At 41.7% G+C, this 23,529-nt stretch overlaps 7 non-coding genes across 7 annotated transcripts; all 7 read left to right on the top strand.

Annotated features, from left to right (window-relative positions):
* The first annotated feature begins 3,001 nt into the window (after window positions 1-3,001).
* trnap-ugg (transfer RNA proline (anticodon UGG)) lies at window positions 3,002-3,089 on the top strand. The gene is given in 2 exon segments: window positions 3,002-3,037; window positions 3,054-3,089. It is a non-coding gene; the product is annotated as a tRNA-Pro (tRNA).
* Window positions 3,090-6,130: 3,041 nt separating this feature from the next.
* On the top strand, window positions 6,131-6,218 carry trnap-ugg (transfer RNA proline (anticodon UGG)). Its single transcript is given in 2 exon segments — window positions 6,131-6,166; window positions 6,183-6,218. It is a non-coding gene; the product is annotated as a tRNA-Pro (tRNA).
* Window positions 6,219-9,234: 3,016 nt separating this feature from the next.
* trnap-ugg (transfer RNA proline (anticodon UGG)) lies at window positions 9,235-9,322 on the top strand. The gene is given in 2 exon segments: window positions 9,235-9,270; window positions 9,287-9,322. It is a non-coding gene; the product is annotated as a tRNA-Pro (tRNA).
* A 3,016-nt stretch (window positions 9,323-12,338) lies between these two features.
* Window positions 12,339-12,426, top strand: trnap-ugg (transfer RNA proline (anticodon UGG)). The gene is given in 2 exon segments: window positions 12,339-12,374; window positions 12,391-12,426. It is a non-coding gene; the product is annotated as a tRNA-Pro (tRNA).
* A 3,036-nt stretch (window positions 12,427-15,462) lies between these two features.
* Window positions 15,463-15,550, top strand: trnap-ugg (transfer RNA proline (anticodon UGG)). Its single transcript is given in 2 exon segments — window positions 15,463-15,498; window positions 15,515-15,550. It is a non-coding gene; the product is annotated as a tRNA-Pro (tRNA).
* Window positions 15,551-18,568: 3,018 nt separating this feature from the next.
* trnap-ugg (transfer RNA proline (anticodon UGG)) lies at window positions 18,569-18,656 on the top strand. The gene is given in 2 exon segments: window positions 18,569-18,604; window positions 18,621-18,656. It is a non-coding gene; the product is annotated as a tRNA-Pro (tRNA).
* Window positions 18,657-21,672: 3,016 nt separating this feature from the next.
* Window positions 21,673-21,760, top strand: trnap-ugg (transfer RNA proline (anticodon UGG)). Its single transcript is given in 2 exon segments — window positions 21,673-21,708; window positions 21,725-21,760. It is a non-coding gene; the product is annotated as a tRNA-Pro (tRNA).
* Window positions 21,761-23,529: the final 1,769 nt, after the last annotated feature.

The raw sequence follows: 23,529 nt of genomic DNA, 5'->3' as shown, positions 1-23,529 counted from the left end.
ACATGTGAGAAAACTGACATGTTTCAAATTAAAACGTGTGATTGCACTCCGTTGTTCACACAGCGTCCAAAAATCCTGGAGATTCCCAGGAGCAAAGTGAAACTCACCGAACTGAGTAAATTTCATGTTTCTCAGATGTGCTCGGCTCTGCGTCTCATTGGACAACATAAACCCCGGTTTGATTCCGGCAAATACTTGATCAGTGTATCTTCCTTGCTGCACGCATGAGCTCACCTCCATAGGGATAAGCATACATTCAACGTCAATCTCAAATTCAACGTGAAACACACTCTGCCCTGAATATGAGTGCGTCCTGTTTCTCTCGCGTTGAAAAGATGTGAGAAGCTGGGTTTGGATTTAGTCCCTTGGCTGCCGAATTTAAACCGTGCAGGAAATCAATCCGGGGTGGCCAAGCTGCCTGGTCTAATTAAAAGGCGTTCGAACCCTACATTCCAGGCAGGTTATAGTGTTCTGGCCTCAACATTCGGTTCAACGTATCGGATCATAAGCACCGCTCCCATTGTCTGCTAATGGTTCTGCTGTTCACAATAACACCTCCTCTGGTCCATCCTTTGTTACTTTATTGCCCGCTTACCACTCACTTTGCCTTTTTGCATTGTGCCATTTATTATTCAATCACTTCTACGCTCCACTGTATCACAGGCATTCCCTTTTGTCCTTCCTCGCTGCCCATTTTTCCAGGCGCTATTTTCCAGGAAAAATCTGTAAACTTTACATTTTTCTTAAAATATCGGAATGATCATCTGACTGAACGTGAGCACGGGAAATTCATCCACAGAATGTATACGGCCTGCTGAGTTTTACAGAATGCTTTGTTTTTGTTCATTGTGTTTCTGTATCCCTTTTAAGGTGATGTGCTGGTCTGCCCGGGGTCATTCTCTGTCTCTCCAAAATGGTGTGCTATCAGTATCGGATCATTATCTATCTGTTTAAAAGGAATGTGCTGTCTGTCCCGGATTTCAAATTTCAAATTTCAAAAACTGCCTTTGGAGAGTGCAGAATTTTTAGTTTGTTGGTGTGTTTGTGTAAGTGAGAGAGTGCGTGGAAACGTTCTGCGCGATCTTACTGTGCATTTCATGGCATGGGAGGAAAAATGCATTACATGCAACTTGAAGCCACACTGATTTGATTCAACACGCATTCAGGGACTGACTGACAGGAGAAGAGTCTGCTGTGGGATTTTGCTATTCCACATGTGAAAGAAGGCAAATTATATAAGTTAGAAACATAGCGATTTTAGCGAGAGCTTGCGGATGGGCTGTGTGACATGATGAGCTCCTTCCCCCTTATTTTCAAATACAAATCAAATCAAGACAAGACAAGACATGACTGACTGACTGACTTTGTTTATATAAATTTCTGTATCAATATTTATATATGCATATATTTACATACATTCCCTACTTTTTAACTTTCACAATAAATGTGCTTTTCTGTTCTGCCTGCATTGGCTCTATTACATTTGACCTCTTTCACAGCACACGCAGCTTCTGTCTGATCCTGCAGAAAAGCACTCGCGACTTTAAAAGATGGCCTTTGTTGCCCACATCTTCCCTCGTGGCTTGTCTTACACCATGGGCTTACTGTGTTTGGGAATTTACTGACTGCACATCCTGATTTCCAGTGGATTTCATGCAGTCGCACAGACTTCGTTCAATCAAAAATATATAGATTAAGAAACAATTATTTATTTATTTCAATCAAATCAAATTCAATTTTTTGCAATAAAATTGTAAATTTATTTATTTTCTTATTATGATAAATATATATATGTTTTAAATTGTCTTTTTGTCTGGGTTGGTTTTATTTCCCTCCCTCTTTCCTGCTTGTCTATCACCTGTGGCTTCAACAACCGTCCCAGTCCCGCGTGCTCATGAGAACCGCGCTCATTCACGCACAACACAATTGCATTCAGGAATGATAGAAATTCCAATTTATTCTTCTGAAAGGGAACTGCTGTCCGTGAAGGGCAATTCTACAGCTGTGTAAGAGGGATGTGCTTCCTGTCCAGGATCATTCGGTGTCTGTTTCAACGGGATGGTTGTCAGTTCCGGTTCATCAATTGCCCCTTTAAAACGTATTTTCTCATTATCCGGATCATCCTGTACATTTAAAAAGGAGTGTGATTATCAGCTGTGATAACCGAATTGTTAAACTGTTGTGTTTCAAGATACATTGACTTTGCCTGTGTCCGAGTACATCCATATCGCAGCGCATCTGTTCATTACTCAAAATATGCTCATGTTTTCCGATATCCACTCCTTGATGTAACCCTTGTCCCAAATTTGCTCTCAATATAAAAAACAACAAATTATGCACCGACGGTAGCGCAGCGTGGCCTAAAGGATAAGGTGTCTGATTTCGATTGTAACTGTGATGTTATCAGATGATTGCAAGTTCGAGTGCGGCAGTGGTCAGCCATCGCATTTTGTGAAATTTTATATTCTTTGTTTTGATTCTGCCTCAAAACCACCATCTCGGACAGTCACTCACCTGAAGTAAAGGAAGGCTGTGTGCTTGAAGAAACTAATGGCACATTTTCATCACTGTCGATCTGGTTGCACGGGCAAAACAAGTGGTGAAGTAGATTTTCGTGCATATCATTTCTGTTTGAATGCAAAAAGTAGGGGATGGATGTCTGACTTTGCAGTCAATAGGAGACAAGCTGACTGACAGGTTGAAGCAATGGACTGCTGATCCAGTATGCCCCCAGCTTCGTCGTTATTGTGTTAAACATTTTCCCCTCGTTTTTATATTCAATCACATTTATCCTCATTGACAAATTCACCTTTTACTGAAAAGGATGCAGCTCGTTGGTGAAGTAATGTCACAAAAAATAATCACTTCATCAAAGGGAAAACATTAGCAGGACGATGGAGAGGGGGACTCATGAAATCGGTCTCTGAGAGTCAGCACAGGCACGATGGGGCGAATAGCAAACTAACGTCAGAAACTGAGAGCTACGCTCATCACCGTCGGCGGCTCGTTGGTCTAGGGGTATGATTCTCGCTTTGGGATTATAATAATTGAAATGCGAGAGGTCCCGGGTTCAAATCCCGGACGAGCCCTGCCAACCTTTTGTCAAAAAACAACTTCTCAGCCGGTCGACATGTCAGAAAACTGACATGTTTCAAATTAAAACGTGTGATTGCACTCCGTTGTTCACACAGCGTCCAAAAATCCTGGAGATTCCCAGGAGCAAAGGGAAACTCACCGAACTGAGTAAATTTCATGTTTCTCAGATGTGCTCGGCTCTGCGTCTCATTGGACAACATAAACCCCGGTTTGATTCCGGCAAATACTTGATCAGTGTATCTTCCTTGCTGCACGCATGAGCTCACCTCCATAGGGATAAGCATACATTCAACGTCAATCTCAAATTCAACGTGAAACAGACTCTGCCCTGAATATGAGTGCGTCCTGTTTCTCTCGCGCTGAAAAGATGTGAGAAGCTGGGTTTGGATTTAGTCCCTTGGCTGCCGAATTTAAACCGTGCAGGAAATCAATCCGGGGTGGCCAAGACGCCTGGTCTAATTAAAAGGCGTTCAAAGCCTACATTCCAGGCAGGTTATAGTGTTCTGGCCTCAACATTCGGTTCAACGAATCGGATCATAAGCACCGCTCCCATTGTCTGCTAATTGTTCTGCTGTTCACACTAACACCTCCTCTGGTCCATCCTTTGTTACTTTATTGCCCGCTTACCACTCACTTTGCCTTTTTGCATTGTGCCATTTATTATTCAATCACTCCTACGCTCCACTGTATCACAGGCATTCCCTTTTGTCCTTCCTCGCTGCCTATTTTTCCAGGCGCTTTTTTCCAGGAAAAATCTGTAAACTTTACATTTTTCTTAAAATATCGGAATGATCATCTGACTGAACGTGAGCCCGGGAAATTCATCCACAGAATGTTCACGGCCTGCAGAGTTTTACAGAATGATTTGTTTTTGTTCATTGTGTTTCTGTATCCCTTTTAAGGTGATGTGCTGGTCTGCCCGGGGTCATTCTCTGTCTCTCCAAAATGGTGTGCTATCAGTATCGGATCATTATCTATCTGTTTAAAAGGAATGTGCTGTCTGTCCCGGATTTCAAATTTCAAATTTCAAAAACTGCCTTTGGAGAGTGCAGAATTTTTAGTTTGTTGGTGTGTTTGTGTAAGTGAGAGAGTGCGTGGAAACGTTCTGCGCGATCTTACTGTGCATTTCATGGCATGGGAGGAAAAATGCATTACATGCAACTTGAAGCCACACTGATTTGATTCAACACGCATTCAGGGACTGACTGACAGGAGAAGAGTCTGCTGTGGGATTTTGCTATTCCACATGTGAAAGAAGGCAAATTATATAAGTTAGAAACATAGCGATTTTAGCGAGAGCTTGCGGATGGGCTGTGTGACATGATGAGCTCCTTCCCCCTTATTTTCAAATACAAATCAAATCAAGACAAGACAAGACATGACTGACTGACTGACTTTGTTTATATAAATTTCTGTATCAATATTTATATATGCATATATTTACATACATTCCCTACTTTTTAACTTTCACAATAAATGTGCTTTTCTGTTCTGCCTGCATTGGCTCTATTACATTTGACCTCTTTCACAGCACACGCAGCTTCTGTCTGATCCTGCAGAAAAGCACTCGCGACTTTAAAAGATGGCCTTTGTTGCCCACATCTTCCCTCGTGGCTTGTCTTACACCATGGGCTTACTGTGTTTGGGAATTTACTGACTGCACATCCTGATTTCCAGTGGATTTCATGCAGTCGCACAGACTTCGTTCAATCAAAAATATATAGATTAAGAAACAATTATTTATTTATTTCAATCAAATCAAATTCAATTTTTTGCAATAAAATTGTAAATTTATTTATTTTCTTATTATGATAAATATATATATGTTTTAAATTGTCTTTTTGTCTGGGTTGGTTTTATTTCCCTCCCTCTTTCCTGCTTGTCTATCACCTGTGGCTTCAACAACCGTCCCAGTCCCGCGTGCTCATGAGAACCGCGCTCATTCACGCACAACACAATTGCATTCAGGAATGATAGAAATTCCAATTTATTCTTCTGAAAGGGAACTGCTGTCCGTGAAGGGCAATTCTACAGCTGTGTAAGAGGGATGTGCTTCCTGTCCAGGATCATTCGGTGTCTGTTTCAACGGGATGGTTGTCAGTTCCGGTTCATCAATTGCCCCTTTAAAACGTATTTTCTCATTATCCGGATCATCCTGTACATTTAAAAAGGAGTGTGATTATCAGCTGTGATAACCGAATTGTTGAACTGTTGTGTTTCAAGATACATTGACTTTGCCTGTGTCCGAGTACATCCATATCGCAGCGCATCTGTTCATTACTCAAAATATGCTCATGTTTTCCGATATCCACTCCTTGATGTAACCCTTGTCCCAAATTTGCTCTCAATATAAAAAACAACAAATTATGCACCGACGGTAGCGGCAGCGTGGCCTAAAGGATAAGGTGTCTGATTTCGATTGTAACTGTGATGTTATCAGATGATTGCAAGTTCGAGTGCGGCAGTGGTCAGCTATCGCATTTTGTGAAATTTTATATTCTTTGTTTTGATTCTGACTCAAAACCACCATCTCGGACAGTCACTCACCTGAAGTAAAGGAAGGCTGTGTGCTTGAAGAAACTAATGGCACATTTTCATCACTGTCGATCTGGTTGCACGGGCAAAACAAGTGGTGAAGTAGATTTTCGTGCATATCATTTCTGTTTGAATGCAAAAAGTAGGGGATGGATGTCTGACTTTGCAGTCAATAGGAGACAAGCTGACTGACAGGTTGAAGCAATGGACTGCTGATCCAGTATGCCCCCAGCTTCGTCGTTATTGTGTTAAACATTTTCCCCTCGTTTTTATATTCAATCACATTTATCCTCATTGCCAAATTCACCTTTTACTGAAAAGGATGCAGCTCGTTGGTGAAGTAATGTCACAAAAAATAATCACTTCATCAAAGGGAAAACATTAGCAGGACGATGGAGAGGGGGACTCATGAAATCGGTCTCTGAGAGTCAGCACAGGCACGATGGGCCGAATAGCAAACTAACGTCAGAAACTGAGAGCTACGCTCATCACCGTCGGCGGCTCGTTGGTCTAGGGGTATGATTCTCGCTTTGGGATTATAATAATTGAAATGCGAGAGGTCCCGGGTTCAAATCCCGGACGAGCCCTGCCAACCTTTTGTCAAAAAACGACTTCTCAGCCGGTCGACATGTCAGAAAACTGACATGTTTCAAATTAAAACGCGTGATTGCACGTTTTAACACACAGCGTCCAAAAATCCTGGAGATTCCCAGGAGCAAAGTGAAACTCACCGAACTGAGTAAATTTCATGTTTCTCAGATGTGCTCGGCTCTGCGTCTCATTGGACAACATAAACCCCGGTTTGATTCCGGCAAATACTTGATCAGTGTATCTTCCTTGCTGCACGCATGAGCTCACCTCCATAGGGATAAGCATACATTCAACGTCAATCTCAAATTCAACGTGAAACACACTCTGCCCTGAATATGAGTGCGTCCTGTTTCTCTCGCGTTGAAAAGATGTGAGAAGCTGGGTTTGGATTTAGTCCCTTGGCTGCCGAATTTAAACCGTGCAGGAAATCAACCCGGGGTGGCCAAGCTGCCTGGTCTAATTAAAAGGCGTTCAAACCCTACATTCCAGGCAGGTTATAGTGTTCTGGCCTCAACATTCGGTTCAACGTATCGGATCATAAGCACCGCTCCCATTGTCTGCTAATGGTTCTGCTGTTCACACTAACACCTCCTCTGGTCCATCCTTTGTTACTTTATTGCCCGCTTACCACTCACTTTGCCTTTTTGCATTGTGCCATTTATTATTCAATCACTCCTACGCTCCACTGTATCACAGGCATTCCCTTTTGTCCTTCCTCGCTGCCTATTTTTCCAGGCGCTATTTTCCAGGAAAAATCTATAAACTTTACATTTTTCTTAAAATATCGGAATGATCATCTGACTGAACGTGAGCCCGGTAAATTCATCCACAGAATGTATACGGCCTGCTGAGTTTTACAGAATGCTTTGTTTTTGTTCATTGTGTTTCTGTATCCCTTTTAAGGTGATGTGCTGGTCTGCCCGGGGTCATTCTCTGTCTCTCCAAAATGGTATGCTATCAGTATCGGATCATTATCTATCTGTTTAAAAGGAATGTGCTGTCTGTCCCGGATTTCAAATTTCAAATTTCAAAAACTGCCTTTGGAGAGTGCAGAATTTTTAGTTTGTTGGTGTGTTTGTGTAAGTGAGAGAGTGCGTGGAAACGTTCTGCGCGATCTTCCTGTGCATTTCATGTCATGGGAGGAAAAATGCATTACATGCAACTTGAAGCCACACTGATTTGATTCAACACGCATTCAGGGACTGACTGACAGGAGAAGAGTCTGCTGTGGGATTTTGCTATTCCACATGTGAAAGAAGGCAAATTATATAAGTTAGAAACATAGCGATTTTAGCGAGAGCTTGCGGATGGGCTTTGTGACATGATGAGTTCCTTCCCCCTTATTTTCAAATACAAATCAAATCAAGACAAGACAAGACATGACTGACTGACTGACTTTGTTTATATAAATTTCTGTATCAATATTTATATATGCATATATTTACATACATTCCCTACTTTTTAACTTTCACAATAAATGTGCTTTTCTGTTCTGCCTGCATTGGCTCTATTACATTTGACCTCTTTCACAGCACACGCAGCTTCTGTCTGACCCTGCAGAAAAGCACTCGCGACCTTAAAAGATGGCCTTTGTTTCCCACATCTTCCTTCGTGGCTTGTCTTACACCATGGGCTTACTGTGTTTGGGAATTTACTGACTGCACACCCTGATTTCCAGTGGATTTCATGCACTCGCACAGACTTCGTTCAATCAAAAATATATAGATTAAGAAACAATTATTTATTTATTTCAATCAAATCAAATTCAATTTTTTGCAATAAAATTGTAAATTTATTTATTTTCTTATTATGATCAATATATATATGTTTTAAATTGTCTTTTTGTCTCTGTTGGTTTTATTTCCCTCCCTCTTTCCTGCTTGTCTATCACCTGTGGCTATCACCTATCAGTCCCGCATACTCATGAGAACCACGCTCAATCACGTACAACACAATTGCATTCAGGAATGATAGAAATCCCACTTTATTCTTCTGAAAGGGAACTGCTGTCCGTGAAGGGCAATTCTACAGCTGTGTAAGAGGGATGTGCTCCCTGTCCAGGATTATTCGGTGTTGTTTCAACGGGATGGTTGTCAGTTCCGGTTCATCAATTGCCCCTTTAAAACATATTTTCTCATTATCCGGATCATCCTGTACATTTAAAAAGGAGTGTGATTATCAGCTGTGATAACCGAATTGTTAAACTGTTGTGTTTCAAGATACATTGACTTTGCCTGTGTCCGTGTACATCCATATGGCAGCGCATCTGTTCATGACTCAAAATATGCTCATGTTTTCCGATATCCACTCCCAAATTTGCTCTCAATATAAAAAACAACAAATTATACACCGACGGTAGCGGCCGCGTTGCCTAAAGGATAAGGTGTCTGATTTCGATTGTAACTGTGATCTTATCAGACGATTGCAGGTTCGAGTCCGGCAGTGGTTAGCTATCGCGCTTTGTGAAATTTTATATTCTTTGTTTTGATTCTGCCTCAAAACCAACCATCTCGGACAGTCACTCACCTGAAGTAAAGGAAGGCTGTGTGCTTTAAGAAGCTAATGGCACATTTTCATCACTGTCGATCTGGTTGCACGGGCAAAACAAGTGGTGAAGTAGATTTTCGTGCACATTATTTCTGTTTGAATGCAAAAAGTAGGGGATGGATGTCTGACTTTGCAGTCAATAGGAGACAAGGTGACTGACAGGTTGAAGCAATGGACTGCTGATCCAGTATGCCCCCAGCTTCGTCGTTATTGTGTTAAACATTTTCCCCAATTTTTTTATTCAATCACATTTATCCTCATTGCCAAATTCACCTTTTACTGAAAAGGATGCAGCTCGTTGGTGAAGTAATGTCACAAAAAATAATCACTTCATCAAAGGGAAAACATTAGCAGGACGATGGAGAGGGGGACTCATGAAATCGGTCTCTGAGAGTCAGCACAGGCACGATGGGCCGAATTGCAAACTAACGTCAGAAACTGAGAGCTACGTGCATCACTGTCGGCGGCTCGTTGGTCTAGGGGTATGATTCTCGCTTTGGGATTATAATAATTGAAATGCGAGAGGTCCCGGGTTCAAATCCCGGACGAGCCCTGCCAACCTTTTGTCAAAAAACGACTTCTCAGCCGGTCGACATGTCAGAAAACTGACATGTTTCAAATTAAAACGCGTGATTGCACGTTTTAACACACAGCGTCCAAAAATCCTGGAGATTCCCAGGAGCAAAGTGAAACTCACCGAACTGAGTAAATTTCATGTTTCTCAGATGTGCTCGGCTCTGCGTCTCATTGGACAACATAAACCCCGGTTTGATTCCGGCAAATACTTGATCAGTGTATCTTCCTTGCTGCACGCATGAGCTCACCTCCATAGGGATAAGCATACATTCAACGTCAATCTCAAATTCAACGTGAAACACACTCTGCCCTGAATATGAGTGCGTCCTGTTTCTCTCGCGTTGAAAAGATGTGAGAAGCTGGGTTTGGATTTAGTCCCTTGGCTGCCGAATTTAAACCGTGCAGGAAATCAACCCGGGGTGGCCAAGCTGCCTGGTCTAATTAAAAGGCGTTCAAACCCTACATTCCAGGCAGGTTATAGTGTTCTGGCCTCAACATTCGGTTCAACGTATCGGATCATAAGCACCGCTCCCATTGTCTGCTAATGGTTCTGCTGTTCACACTAACACCTCCTCTGGTCCATCCTTTGTTACTTTATTGCCCGCTTACCACTCACTTTGCCTTTTTGCATTGTGCCATTTATTATTCAATCACTCCTACGCTCCACTGTATCACAGGCATTCCCTTTTGTCCTTCCTCGCTGCCTATTTTTCCAGGCGCTATTTTCCAGGAAAAATCTATAAACTTTACATTTTTCTTAAAATATCGGAATGATCATCTGACTGAACGTGAGCCCGGGAAATTCATCCACAGAATGTATACGGCCTGCTGAGTTTTACAGAATGCTTTGTTTTTGTTCATTGTGTTTCTGTATCCCTTTTAAGGTGATGTGCTGGTCTGCCCGGGGTCATTCTCTGTCTCTCCAAAATGGTATGCTATCAGTATCGGATCATTATCTATCTGTTTAAAAGGAATGTGCTGTCTGTCCCGGATTTCAAATTTCAAATTTCAAAAACTGCCTTTGGAGAGTGCAGAATTTTTAGTTTGTTGGTGTGTTTGTGTAAGTGAGAGAGTGCGTGGAAACGTTCTGCGCGATCTTCCTGTGCATTTCATGTCATGGGAGGAAAAATGCATTACATGCAACTTGAAGCCACACTGATTTGATTCAACACGCATTCAGGGACTGACTGACAGGAGAAGAGTCTGCTGTGGGATTTTGCTATTCCACATGTGAAAGAAGGCAAATTATATAAGTTAGAAACATAGCGATTTTAGCGAGAGCTTGCGGATGGGCTTTGTGACATGATGAGTTCCTTCCCCCTTATTTTCAAATACAAATCAAATCAAGACAAGACAAGACATGACTGACTGACTGACTTTGTTTATATAAATTTCTGTATCAATATTTATATATGCATATATTTACATACATTCCCTACTTTTTAACTTTCACAATAAATGTGCTTTTCTGTTCTGCCTGCATTGGCTCTATTACATTTGACCTCTTTCACAGCACACGCAGCTTCTGTCTGACCCTGCAGAAAAGCACTCGCGACCTTAAAAGATGGCCTTTGTTTCCCACATCTTCCTTCGTGGCTTGTCTTACACCATGGGCTTACTGTGTTTGGGAATTTACTGACTGCACACCCTGATTTCCAGTGGATTTCATGCAGTCGCACAGACTTCATTCAATCAAAAATATATAGATTAAGAAACAATTATTTATTTATTTCAATCAAATCAAATTCAATTTTTTGCAATAAAATTGTAAATTTATTTATTTTCTTATTATGATAAATATATATATGTTTTAAATTGTCTTTTTGTCTCTGTTGGTTTTATTTCCCTCCCTCTTTCCTGCTTGTCTATCACCTGTGGCTACCACCTATCAGTCCCGCATACTCATGAGAACCACGCTCAATCACGTACAACACAATTGCATTCAGGAATGATAGAAATCCCACTTTATTCTTCTGAAAGGGAACTGCTGTCCGTGAAGGGCAATTCTACAGCTGTGTAAGAGGGATGTGCTCCCTGTCCAGGATTATTCGGTGTTGTTTCAACGGGATGGTTGTCAGTTCCGGTTCATCAATTGCCCCTTTAAAACGTATTTTCTCATTATCCGGATCATCCTGTACATTTAAAAAGGAGTGTGATTATCAGCTGTGATAACCGAATTGTTAAACTGTTGTGTTTCAAGATACATTGACTTTGCCTGTGTCCGTGTACATCCATATGGCAGCGCATCTGTTCATGACTCAAAATATGCTCATGTTTTCCGATATCCACTCCCAAATTTGCTCTCAATATAAAAAACAACAAATTATACACCGACGGTAGCGGCCGCGTTGCCTAAAGGATAAGGTGTCTGATTTCGATTGTAACTGTGATCTTATCAGACGATTGCAGGTTCGAGTCCGGCAGTGGTTAGCTATCGCGCTTTGTGAAATTTTATATTCTTTGTTTTGATTCTGCCTCAAAACCAACCATCTCGGACAGTCACTCACCTGAAGTAAAGGAAGGCTGTGTGCTTTAAGAAGCTAATGGCACATTTTCATCACTGTCGATCTGGTTGCACGGGCAAAACAAGTGGTGAAGTAGATTTTCGTGCACATTATTTCTGTTTGAATGCAAAAAGTAGGGGATGGATGTCTGACTTTGCAGTCAATAGGAGACAAGGTGACTGACAGGTTGAAGCAATGGACTGCTGATCCAGTATGCCCCCAGCTTCGTCGTTATTGTGTTAAACATTTTCCCCAATTTTTTTATTCAATCACATTTATCCTCATTGCCAAATTCACCTTTTACTGAAAAGGATGCAGCTCGTTGGTGAAGTAATGTCACAAAAAATAATCACTTCATCAAAGGGAAAACATTAGCAGGACGATGGAGAGGGGGACTCATGAAATCGGTCTCTGAGAGTCAGCACAGGCACGATGGGCCGAATAGCAAACTAACGTCAGAAACTGAGAGCTACGTGCATCACTGTCGGCGGCTCGTTGGTCTAGGGGTATGATTCTCGCTTTGGGATTATAATAATTGAAATGCGAGAGGTCCCGGGTTCAAATCCCGGACGAGCCCTGCCAACCTTTTGTCAAAAAACGACTTCTCAGCCGGTCAACATGTGAGAAAACTGACATGTTTCAAATTAAAACGTGTGATTGCACTCCGTTGTTCACACAGCGTCCAAAAATCCTGGAGATTCCCAGGAGCAAAGTGAAACTCACCGAACTGAGTAAATTTCATGTTTCTCAGATGTGCTCGGCTCTGCGTCTCATTGGACAACATAAACCCCGGTTTGATTCCGGCAAATACTTGATCTGTGTATCTTCCTTGCTGCACGCATGAGCTCACCTCCATAGGGATAAGCATACATTCAACGTCAATCTCAAATTCAACGTGAAACACACTCTGCCCTGAATATGAGTGCGTCCTGTTTCTCTCGCGTTGAAAAGATGTGAGAAGCTGGGTTTGGATTTAGTCCCTTGGCTGCCGAATTTAAACCGTGCAGGAATTCAACCCGGGGTGGCCAAGCTGCCTGGTCTAATTAAAAGGCGTTCAAACCCTACATTCCAGGCAGGTTATAGTGTTCTGGCCTCAACATTCGGTTCAACGTATCGGATCATAAGCACCGCTCCCATTGTCTGCTAATGGTTCTGCTGTTCACACTAACACCTCCTCTGGTCCATCCTTTGTTACTTTATTGCCCGCTTACCACTCACTTTGCCTTTTTGCATTGTGCCATTTATTATTCAATCACTCCTACGCTCCACTGTATCACAGGCATTCCCTTTTGTCCTTCCTCGCTGCCTATTTTTCCAGGCGCTATTTTCCAGGAAAAATCTATAAACTTTACATTTTTCTTAAAATATCGGAATGATCATCTGACTGAACGTGAGCCCGGGAAATTCATCCACAGAATGTATACGGCCTGCTGAGTTTTACAGAATGCTTTGTTTTTGTTCATTGTGTTTCTGTATCCCTTTTAAGGTGATGTGCTGGTCTGCCCGGGGTCATTCTCTGTCTCTCCAAAATGGTATGCTATCAGTATCGGATCATTATCTATCTGTTTAAAAGGAATGTGCTGTCTGTCCCGGATTTCAAATTTCAAATTTCAAAAACTGCCTTTGCAGAGTGCAGAATGTTTAGTTTGTTGGTGTGTTTGTGTAAGTGAGAGAGTGCGTGGAAACGTTCTGCGCGATCTTCCTGTGCATTTCATGTCATGGGAGGAAAAATGCATTACATGCAACTTGAAGCCACACTGATTTGATTCAACACGCATTCAGGGACTGACTGACAGGAGAAGAGTCTGCTGTGGGATTTTGCTATTCCACATGTGAAAGAAGGCAAATATATATAAGTTAGAAACATAGTGATTTTAGCGAGAGCTTGCGGATGGGCTTTGTGACATGATGAGTTCCTTCCCCCTTATTTTCAAATAAAAATCAAATCAAGACAAGACAAGACATGACTGACTGACTGACTTTGTTTATATAAATTTCTGTATCAATATTTATATATGCATATATTTACATACATTCCCTACTTTTTAACTTTCACAATAAATGTGCTTTTCTGTTCTGCCTGCATTGGCTCTATTACATTTGACCTCTTTCACAGCACACGCAGCTTCTGTCTGACCCTGCAGAAAAGCACTCGCGACCTTAAAAGATGGCCTTTGTTTCCCACATCTTCCTTCGTGGCTTGTCTTACACCATGGGCTTACTGTGTTTGGGAATTTACTGACTGCACACCCTGATTTCCAGTGGATTTCATGCAGTCGCACAGACTTCGTTCAATCAAAAATATATAGATTAAGAAACAATTATTTATTTATTTCAATCAAATCAAATTCAATTTTTTGCAATAAAATTGTAAATTTATTTATTTTCTTATTATGATAAATATATATATGTTTTAAATTGTCTTTTTGTCTCTGTTGGTTTTATTTCCCTCCCTCTTTCCTGCTTGTCTATCACCTGTGGCTATCACCTATCAGTCCCGCGTACTCATGAGAACCACGCTCAATCACGTACAACACAATTGCATTCAGGAATGATAGAAATCCCACTTTATTCTTCTGAAAGGGAACTGCTGTCCGTGAAGGGCAATTCTACAGCTGTGTAAGAGGGATGTGCTCCCTGTCCAGTATCATTCGGTGTTGTTTCAACGGGATGGTTGTCAGTTCCTTTCATCAATTGCCCCTTTAAAACGTATTTTCTCATTATCCGGATCATCCTGTACATTTAAAAAGGAGTGTGATTATCAGCTGTGATAACCGAATTGTTAAACTGTTGTGTTTCAAGATACATTGACTTTGCCTGTGTCCGTGTACATCCATATGGCAGCGCATCTGTTCATGACTCAAAATATGCTCATGTTTTCCGATATCCACTCCTTGATGTAACTCTTGTCCCAAATTTGCTCTCAATATAAAAAACAACAAATTATACACCGACGGTAGCGGCCGCGTTGCCTAAAGGATAAGGTGTCTGATTTCGATTGTAACTGTGATCTTATCAGACGATTGCAGGTTCGAGTCCGGCAGTGGTTAGCTATCGCGCTTTGTGAAATTTTATATTCTTTGTTTTGATTCTGCCTCAAAACCAACCATCTCGGACAGTCACTCACCTGAAGTAAAGGAAGGCTGTGTGCTTTAAGAAGCTAATGGCACATTTTCATCACTGTCGATCTGGTTGCACGGGCAAAACAAGTGGTGAAGTAGATTTTCGTGCACATTATTTCTGTTTGAATGCAAAAAGTAGGGGATGGATGTCTGACTTTGCAGTCAAGAGGAGACAAGGTGACTGACAGGTTGAAGCAATGGACTGCTGATCCAGTATGCCCCCAGCTTCGTCGTTATTGTGTTAAACATTTTCCCCAATTTTTTTATTCAATCACATTTATCCTCATTGCCAAATTCACCATTTACTGAAAAGGATGCAGCTCGTTGGTGAAGTAATGTCACAAAAAATAATCACTTCATCAAAGGGAAAACATTAGCAGGACGATGGAGAGGGGGACTCATGAAATCGGTCTCTGAGAGTCAGCACAGGCACGATGGGCCGAATAGCAAACTAACGTCAGAAACTGAGAGCTACGTGCATCACTGTCGGCGGCTCGTTGGTCTAGGGGTATGATTCTCGCTTTGGGATTATAATAATTGAAATGCGAGAGGTCCCGGGTTCAAATCCCGGACGAGCCCTGCCAACCTTTTGTCAAAAAACGACTTCTCAGCCGGTCAACATGTGAGAAAACTGACATGTTTCAAATTAAAACGTGTGATTGCACTCCGTTGTTCACACAGCGTCCAAAAATCCTGGAGATTCCCAGGAGCAAAGTGAAACTCACCGAACTGAGTAAATTTCATGTTTCTCAGATGTGCTCGGCTCTGCGTCTCATTGGACAACATAAACCCCGGTTTGATTCCGGCAAATACTTGATCTGTGTATCTTCCTTGCTGCACGCATGAGCTCACCACCATAGGGATAAGCATACATTCAACGTCAATCTCAAATTCAACGTGAAACACACTCTGCCCTAAATATGAGTGCGTCCTGTTTCTCTCGCGTTGAAAAGATGTGAGAAGCTGGGTTTGGATTTAGTCCCTTGGCTGCCGAATTTAAACCGTGCAGGAATTCAACCCGGGGTGGCCAAGCTGCCTGGTCTAATTAAAAGGCGTTCAAACCCTACATTCCAGGCAGGTTATAGTGTTCTGGCCTCAACATTCGGTTCAACGTATCGGATCATAAGCACCGCTCCCATTGTCTGCTAATGGTTCTGCTGTTCACACTAACACCTCCTCTGGTCCATCCTTTGTTACTTTATTGCCCGCTTACCACTCACTTTGCCTTTTTGCATTGTGCCATTTATTATTCAATCACTCCTACGCTCCACTGTATCACAGGCATTCCCTTTTGTCCTTCCTCGCTGCCTATTTTTCCAGGCGCTATTTTCCAGGAAAAATCTGTAAACTTTACATTTTTCTTAAAATATCGGAATGATCATCTGACTGAACGTGAGCCCGGGAAATTCATCCACAGAATGTTCACGGCCTGCAGAGTTTTACAGAATGATTTGTTTTTGTTCATTGTGTTTCTGTATCCCTTTTAAGGTGATGTGCTGGTCTGCCCGGGGTCATTCTCTGTCTCTCCAAAATGGTGTGCTATCAGTATCGGATCATTATCTATCTGTTTAAAAGGAATGTGCTGTCTGTCCCGGATTTCAAATTTCAAATTTCAAAAACTGCCTTTGGAGAGTGCAGAATTTTTAGTTTGTTGGTGTGTTTGTGTAAGTGAGAGAGTGCGTGGAAACGTTCTGCGCGATCTTACTGTGCATTTCATGTCATGGGAGGGAAAATGCATTACATGCAACTTGAAGCCACACTGATTTGATTCAACTTGCATTCAGGGACTGACTGACAGGAGAAGAGTCTGCTGTGGGATTTTGCTATTCCACATGTGAAAGAAGGCAAATAATATAAGTTAGAAACATAGCGATTTTAGCGAGAGCTTGCGGATGGGCTGTGTGACATGATGAGCTCCTTCCCCCTTATTTTCAAATACAAATCAAATCAAGACAAGACAAGACATGACTGACTGACTGACTTTGTTTATATAAATTTCTGTATCAATATTTATATATGCATATATTTACATACATTCCCTACTTTTTAACTTTCACAATAAATGTGCTTTTCTGTTCTGCCTGCATTGGCTCTATTACATTTGACCTCTTTCACAGCACACGCAGCTTCTGTCTGATCCTGCAGAAAAGCACTCGCGACTTTAAAAGATGGCCTTTGTTGCCCACATCTTCCCTCGTGGCTTGTCTTACACCATGGGCTTGCTGTGTTTGGGAATTTACTGACTGCACATCCTGATTTCCAGTGGATTTCATGCAGTCGCACAGACTTCGTTCAATCAAAAATATATAGATTAAGAAACAATTATTTATTTATTTCAATCAAATCAAATTCAATTTTTTGCAATAAAATTGTAAATTTATTTATTTTCTTATTATGATAAATATATATATGTTTTAAATTGTCTTTTTGTCTGGGTTGGTTTTATTTCCCTCCCTCTTTCCTGCTTGTCTATCACCTGTGGCTATCACCTATCAGTCCCGCATACTCATGAGAACCACGCTCAATCACGTACAACACAATTGCATTCAGGAATGATAGAAATCCCACTTTATTCTTCTGAAAGGGAACTGCTGTCCGTGAAGGGCAATTCTACAGCTGTGTAAGAGGGATGTGCTCCCTGTCCAGTATCATTCGGTGTTGTTTCAACGGGATGGTTGTCAGTTCCGGTTCATCAATTGCCCCTTTAAAACGTATTTTCTCATTATCCGGATCATCCTGTACATTTAAAAAGGAGTGTGATTATCAGCTGTGATAACCGAATTGTTAAACTGTTGTGTTTCAAGATACATTGACTTTGCCTGTGTCCGTGTACATCCATATGGCAGCGCATCTGTTCATGACTCAAAATATGCTCATGTTTTCCGATATCCACTCCCAAATTTGCTCTCAATATAAAAAACAACAAATTATACACCGACGGTAGCGGCCGCGTTGCCTAAAGGATAAGGTGTCTGATTTCGATTGTAACTGTGATCTTATCAGACGATTGCAGGTTCGAGTCCGGCAGTGGTTAGCTATCGCGCTTTGTGAAATTTTATATTCTTTGTTTTGATTCTGCCTCAAAACCAACCATCTCGGACAGTCACTCACCTGAAGTAAAGGAAGGCTGTGTGCTTTAAGAAGCTAATGGCACATTTTCATCACTGTCGATCTGGTTGCACGGGCAAAACAAGTGGTGAAGTAGATTTTCGTGCACATTATTTCTGTTTGAATGCAAAAAGTAGGGGATGGATGTCTGACTTTGCAGTCAATAGGAGACAAGGTGACTGACAGGTTGAAGCAATGGACTGCTGATCCAGTATGCCCCCAGCTTCGTCGTTATTGTGTTAAACATTTTCCCCAATTTTTTTATTCAATCACATTTATCCTCATTGCCAAATTCACCTTTTACTGAAAAGGATGCAGCTCGTTGGTGAAGTAATGTCACAAAAAATAATCACTTCATCAAAGGGAAAACATTAGCAGGACGATGGAGAGGGGGACTCATGAAATCGGTCTCTGAGAGTCAGCACAGGCACGATGGGCCGAATTGCAAACTAACGTCAGAAACTGAGAGCTACGTGCATCACTGTCGGCGGCTCGTTGGTCTAGGGGTATGATTCTCGCTTTGGGATTATAATAATTGAAATGCGAGAGGTCCCGGGTTCAAATCCCGGACGAGCCCTGCCAACCTTTTGTCAAAAAACGACTTCTCAGCCGGTCGACATGTCAGAAAACTGACATGTTTCAAATTAAAACGCGTGATTGCACGTTTTAACACACAGCGTCCAAAAATCCTGGAGATTCCCAGGAGCAAAGTGAAACTCACCGAACTGAGTAAATTTCATGTTTCTCAGATGTGCTCGGCTCTGCGTCTCATTGGACAACATAAACCCCGGTTTGATTCCGGCAAATACTTGATCAGTGTATCTTCCTTGCTGCACGCATGAGCTCACCTCCATAGGGATAAGCATACATTCAACGTCAATCTCAAATTCAACGTGAAACACACTCTGCCCTGAATATGAGTGCGTCCTGTTTCTCTCGCGTTGAAAAGATGTGAGAAGCTGGGTTTGGATTTAGTCCCTTGGCTGCCGAATTTAAACCGTGCAGGAAATCAACCCGGGGTGGCCAAGCTGCCTGGTCTAATTAAAAGGCGTTCAAACCCTACATTCCAGGCAGGTTATAGTGTTCTGGCCTCAACATTCGGTTCAACGTATCGGATCATAAGCACCGCTCCCATTGTCTGCTAATGGTTCTGCTGTTCACACTAACACCTCCTCTGGTCCATCCTTTGTTACTTTATTGCCCGCTTACCACTCACTTTGCCTTTTTGCATTGTGCCATTTATTATTCAATCACTCCTACGCTCCACTGTATCACAGGCATTCCCTTTTGTCCTTCCTCGCTGCCTATTTTTCCAGGCGCTATTTTCCAGGAAAAATCTATAAACTTTACATTTTTCTTAAAATATCGGAATGATCATCTGACTGAACGTGAGCCCGGGAAATTCATCCACAGAATGTATACGGCCTGCTGAGTTTTACAGAATGCTTTGTTTTTGTTCATTGTGTTTCTGTATCCCTTTTAAGGTGATGTGCTGGTCTGCCCGGGGTCATTCTCTGTCTCTCCAAAATGGTATGCTATCAGTATCGGATCATTATCTATCTGTTTAAAAGGAATGTGCTGTCTGTCCCGGATTTCAAATTTCAAATTTCAAAAACTGCCTTTGGAGAGTGCAGAATTTTTAGTTTGTTGGTGTGTTTGTGTAAGTGAGAGAGTGCGTGGAAACGTTCTGCGCGATCTTCCTGTGCATTTCATGTCATGGGAGGAAAAATGCATTACATGCAACTTGAAGCCACACTGATTTGATTCAACACGCATTCAGGGACTGACTGACAGGAGAAGAGTCTGCTGTGGGATTTTGCTATTCCACATGTGAAAGAAGGCAAATTATATAAGTTAGAAACATAGCGATTTTAGCGAGAGCTTGCGGATGGGCTTTGTGACATGATGAGTTCCTTCCCCCTTATTTTCAAATACAAATCAAATCAAGACAAGACAAGACATGACTGACTGACTGACTTTGTTTATATAAATTTCTGTATCAATATTTATATATGCATATATTTACATACATTCCCTACTTTTTAACTTTCACAATAAATGTGCTTTTCTGTTCTGCCTGCATTGGCTCTATTACATTTGACCTCTTTCACAGCACACGCAGCTTCTGTCTGACCCTGCAGAAAAGCACTCGCGACCTTAAAAGATGGCCTTTGTTTCCCACATCTTCCTTCGTGGCTTGTCTTACACCATGGGCTTACTGTGTTTGGGAATTTACTGACTGCACACCCTGATTTCCAGTGGATTTCATGCAGTCGCACAGACTTCATTCAATCAAAAATATATAGATTAAGAAACAATTATTTATTTATTTCAATCAAATCAAATTCAATTTTTTGCAATAAAATTGTAAATTTATTTATTTTCTTATTATGATAAATATATATATGTTTTAAATTGTCTTTTTGTCTCTGTTGGTTTTATTTCCCTCCCTCTTTCCTGCTTGTCTATCACCTGTGGCTACCACCTATCAGTCCCGCATACTCATGAGAACCACGCTCAATCACGTACAACACAATTGCATTCAGGAATGATAGAAATCCCACTTTATTCTTCTGAAAGGGAACTGCTGTCCGTGAAGGGCAATTCTACAGCTGTGTAAGAGGGATGTGCTCCCTGTCCAGGATTATTCGGTGTTGTTTCAACGGGATGGTTGTCAGTTCCGGTTCATCAATTGCCCCTTTAAAACGTATTTTCTCATTATCCGGATCATCCTGTACATTTAAAAAGGAGTGTGATTATCAGCTGTGATAACCGAATTGTTAAACTGTTGTGTTTCAAGATACATTGACTTTGCCTGTGTCCGTGTACATCCATATGGCAGCGCATCTGTTCATGACTCAAAATATGCTCATGTTTTCCGATATCCACTCCCAAATTTGCTCTCAATATAAAAAACAACAAATTATACACCGACGGTAGCGGCCGCGTTGCCTAAAGGATAAGGTGTCTGATTTCGATTGTAACTGTGATCTTATCAGACGATTGCAGGTTCGAGTCCGGCAGTGGTTAGCTATCGCGCTTTGTGAAATTTTATATTCTTTGTTTTGATTCTGCCTCAAAACCAACCATCTCGGACAGTCACTCACCTGAAGTAAAGGAAGGCTGTGTGCTTTAAGAAGCTAATGGCACATTTTCATCACTGTCGATCTGGTTGCACGGGCAAAACAAGTGGTGAAGTAGATTTTCGTGCACATTATTTCTGTTTGAATGCAAAAAGTAGGGGATGGATGTCTGACTTTGCAGTCAATAGGAGACAAGGTGACTGACAGGTTGAAGCAATGGACTGCTGATCCAGTATGCCCCCAGCTTCGTCGTTATTGTGTTAAACATTTTCCCCAATTTTTTTATTCAATCACATTTATCCTCATTGCCAAATTCACCTTTTACTGAAAAGGATGCAGCTCGTTGGTGAAGTAATGTCACAAAAAATAATCACTTCATCAAAGGGAAAACATTAGCAGGACGATGGAGAGGGGGACTCATGAAATCGGTCTCTGAGAGTCAGCACAGGCACGATGGGCCGAATAGCAAACTAACGTCAGAAACTGAGAGCTACGTGCATCACTGTCGGCGGCTCGTTGGTCTAGGGGTATGATTCTCGCTTTGGGATTATAATAATTGAAATGCGAGAGGTCCCGGGTTCAAATCCCGGACGAGCCCTGCCAACCTTTTGTCAAAAAACGACTTCTCAGCCGGTCAACATGTGAGAAAACTGACATGTTTCAAATTAAAACGTGTGATTGCACTCCGTTGTTCACACAGCGTCCAAAAATCCTGGAGATTCCCAGGAGCAAAGTGAAACTCACCGAACTGAGTAAATTTCATGTTTCTCAGATGTGCTCGGCTCTGCGTCTCATTGGACAACATAAACCCCGGTTTGATTCCGGCAAATACTTGATCTGTGTATCTTCCTTGCTGCACGCATGAGCTCACCTCCATAGGGATAAGCATACATTCAACGTCAATCTCAAATTCAACGTGAAACACACTCTGCCCTGAATATGAGTGCGTCCTGTTTCTCTCGCGTTGAAAAGATGTGAGAAGCTGGGTTTGGATTTAGTCCCTTGGCTGCCGAATTTAAACCGTGCAGGAATTCAACCCGGGGTGGCCAAGCTGCCTGGTCTAATTAAAAGGCGTTCAAACCCTACATTCCAGGCAGGTTATAGTGTTCTGGCCTCAACATTCGGTTCAACGTATCGGATCATAAGCACCGCTCCCATTGTCTGCTAATGGTTCTGCTGTTCACACTAACACCTCCTCTGGTCCATCCTTTGTTACTTTATTGCCCGCTTACCACTCACTTTGCCTTTTTGCATTGTGCCATTTATTATTCAATCACTCCTACGCTCCACTGTATCACAGGCATTCCCTTTTGTCCTTCCTCGCTGCCTATTTTTCCAGGCGCTATTTTCCAGGAAAAATCTATAAACTTTACATTTTTCTTAAAATATCGGAATGATCATCTGACTGAACGTGAGCCCGGGAAATTCATCCACAGAATGTATACGGCCTGCTGAGTTTTACAGAATGCTTTGTTTTTGTTCATTGTGTTTCTGTATCCCTTTTAAGGTGATGTGCTGGTCTGCCCGGGGTCATTCTCTGTCTCTCCAAAATGGTATGCTATCAGTATCGGATCATTATCTATCTGTTTAAAAGGAATGTGCTGTCTGTCCCGGATTTCAAATTTCAAATTTCAAAAACTGCCTTTGCAGAGTGCAGAATGTTTAGTTTGTTGGTGTGTTTGTGTAAGTGAGAGAGTGCGTGGAAACGTTCTGCGCGATCTTCCTGTGCATTTCATGTCATGGGAGGAAAAATGCATTACATGCAACTTGAAGCCACACTGATTTGATTCAACACGCATTCAGGGACTGACTGACAGGAGAAGAGTCTGCTGTGGGATTTTGCTATTCCACATGTGAAAGAAGGCAAATATATATAAGTTAGAAACATAGTGATTTTAGCGAGAGCTTGCGGATGGGCTTTGTGACATGATGAGTTCCTTCCCCCTTATTTTCAAATAAAAATCAAATCAAGACAAGACAAGACATGACTGACTGACTGACTTTGTTTATATAAATTTCTGTATCAATATTTATATATGCATATATTTACATACATTCCCTACTTTTTAACTTTCACAATAAATGTGCTTTTCTGTTCTGCCTGCATTGGCTCTATTACATTTGACCTCTTTCACAGCACACGCAGCTTCTGTCTGACCCTGCAGAAAAGCACTCGCGACCTTAAAAGATGGCCTTTGTTTCCCACATCTTCCTTCGTGGCTTGTCTTACACCATGGGCTTACTGTGTTTGGGAATTTACTGACTGCACACCCTGATTTCCAGTGGATTTCATGCAGTCGCACAGACTTCGTTCAATCAAAAATATATAGATTAAGAAACAATTATTTATTTATTTCAATCAAATCA

Source organism: Pristiophorus japonicus, unplaced genomic scaffold, assembly GCF_044704955.1.
Source record: "Pristiophorus japonicus isolate sPriJap1 unplaced genomic scaffold, sPriJap1.hap1 HAP1_SCAFFOLD_42, whole genome shotgun sequence".
Taxonomy (NCBI): domain Eukaryota; kingdom Metazoa; phylum Chordata; class Chondrichthyes; family Pristiophoridae; genus Pristiophorus; species Pristiophorus japonicus.
The sequence above is the reverse complement of the archived record's forward strand: the minus strand, read 5'-3'. Positions and strand labels throughout refer to the sequence as shown.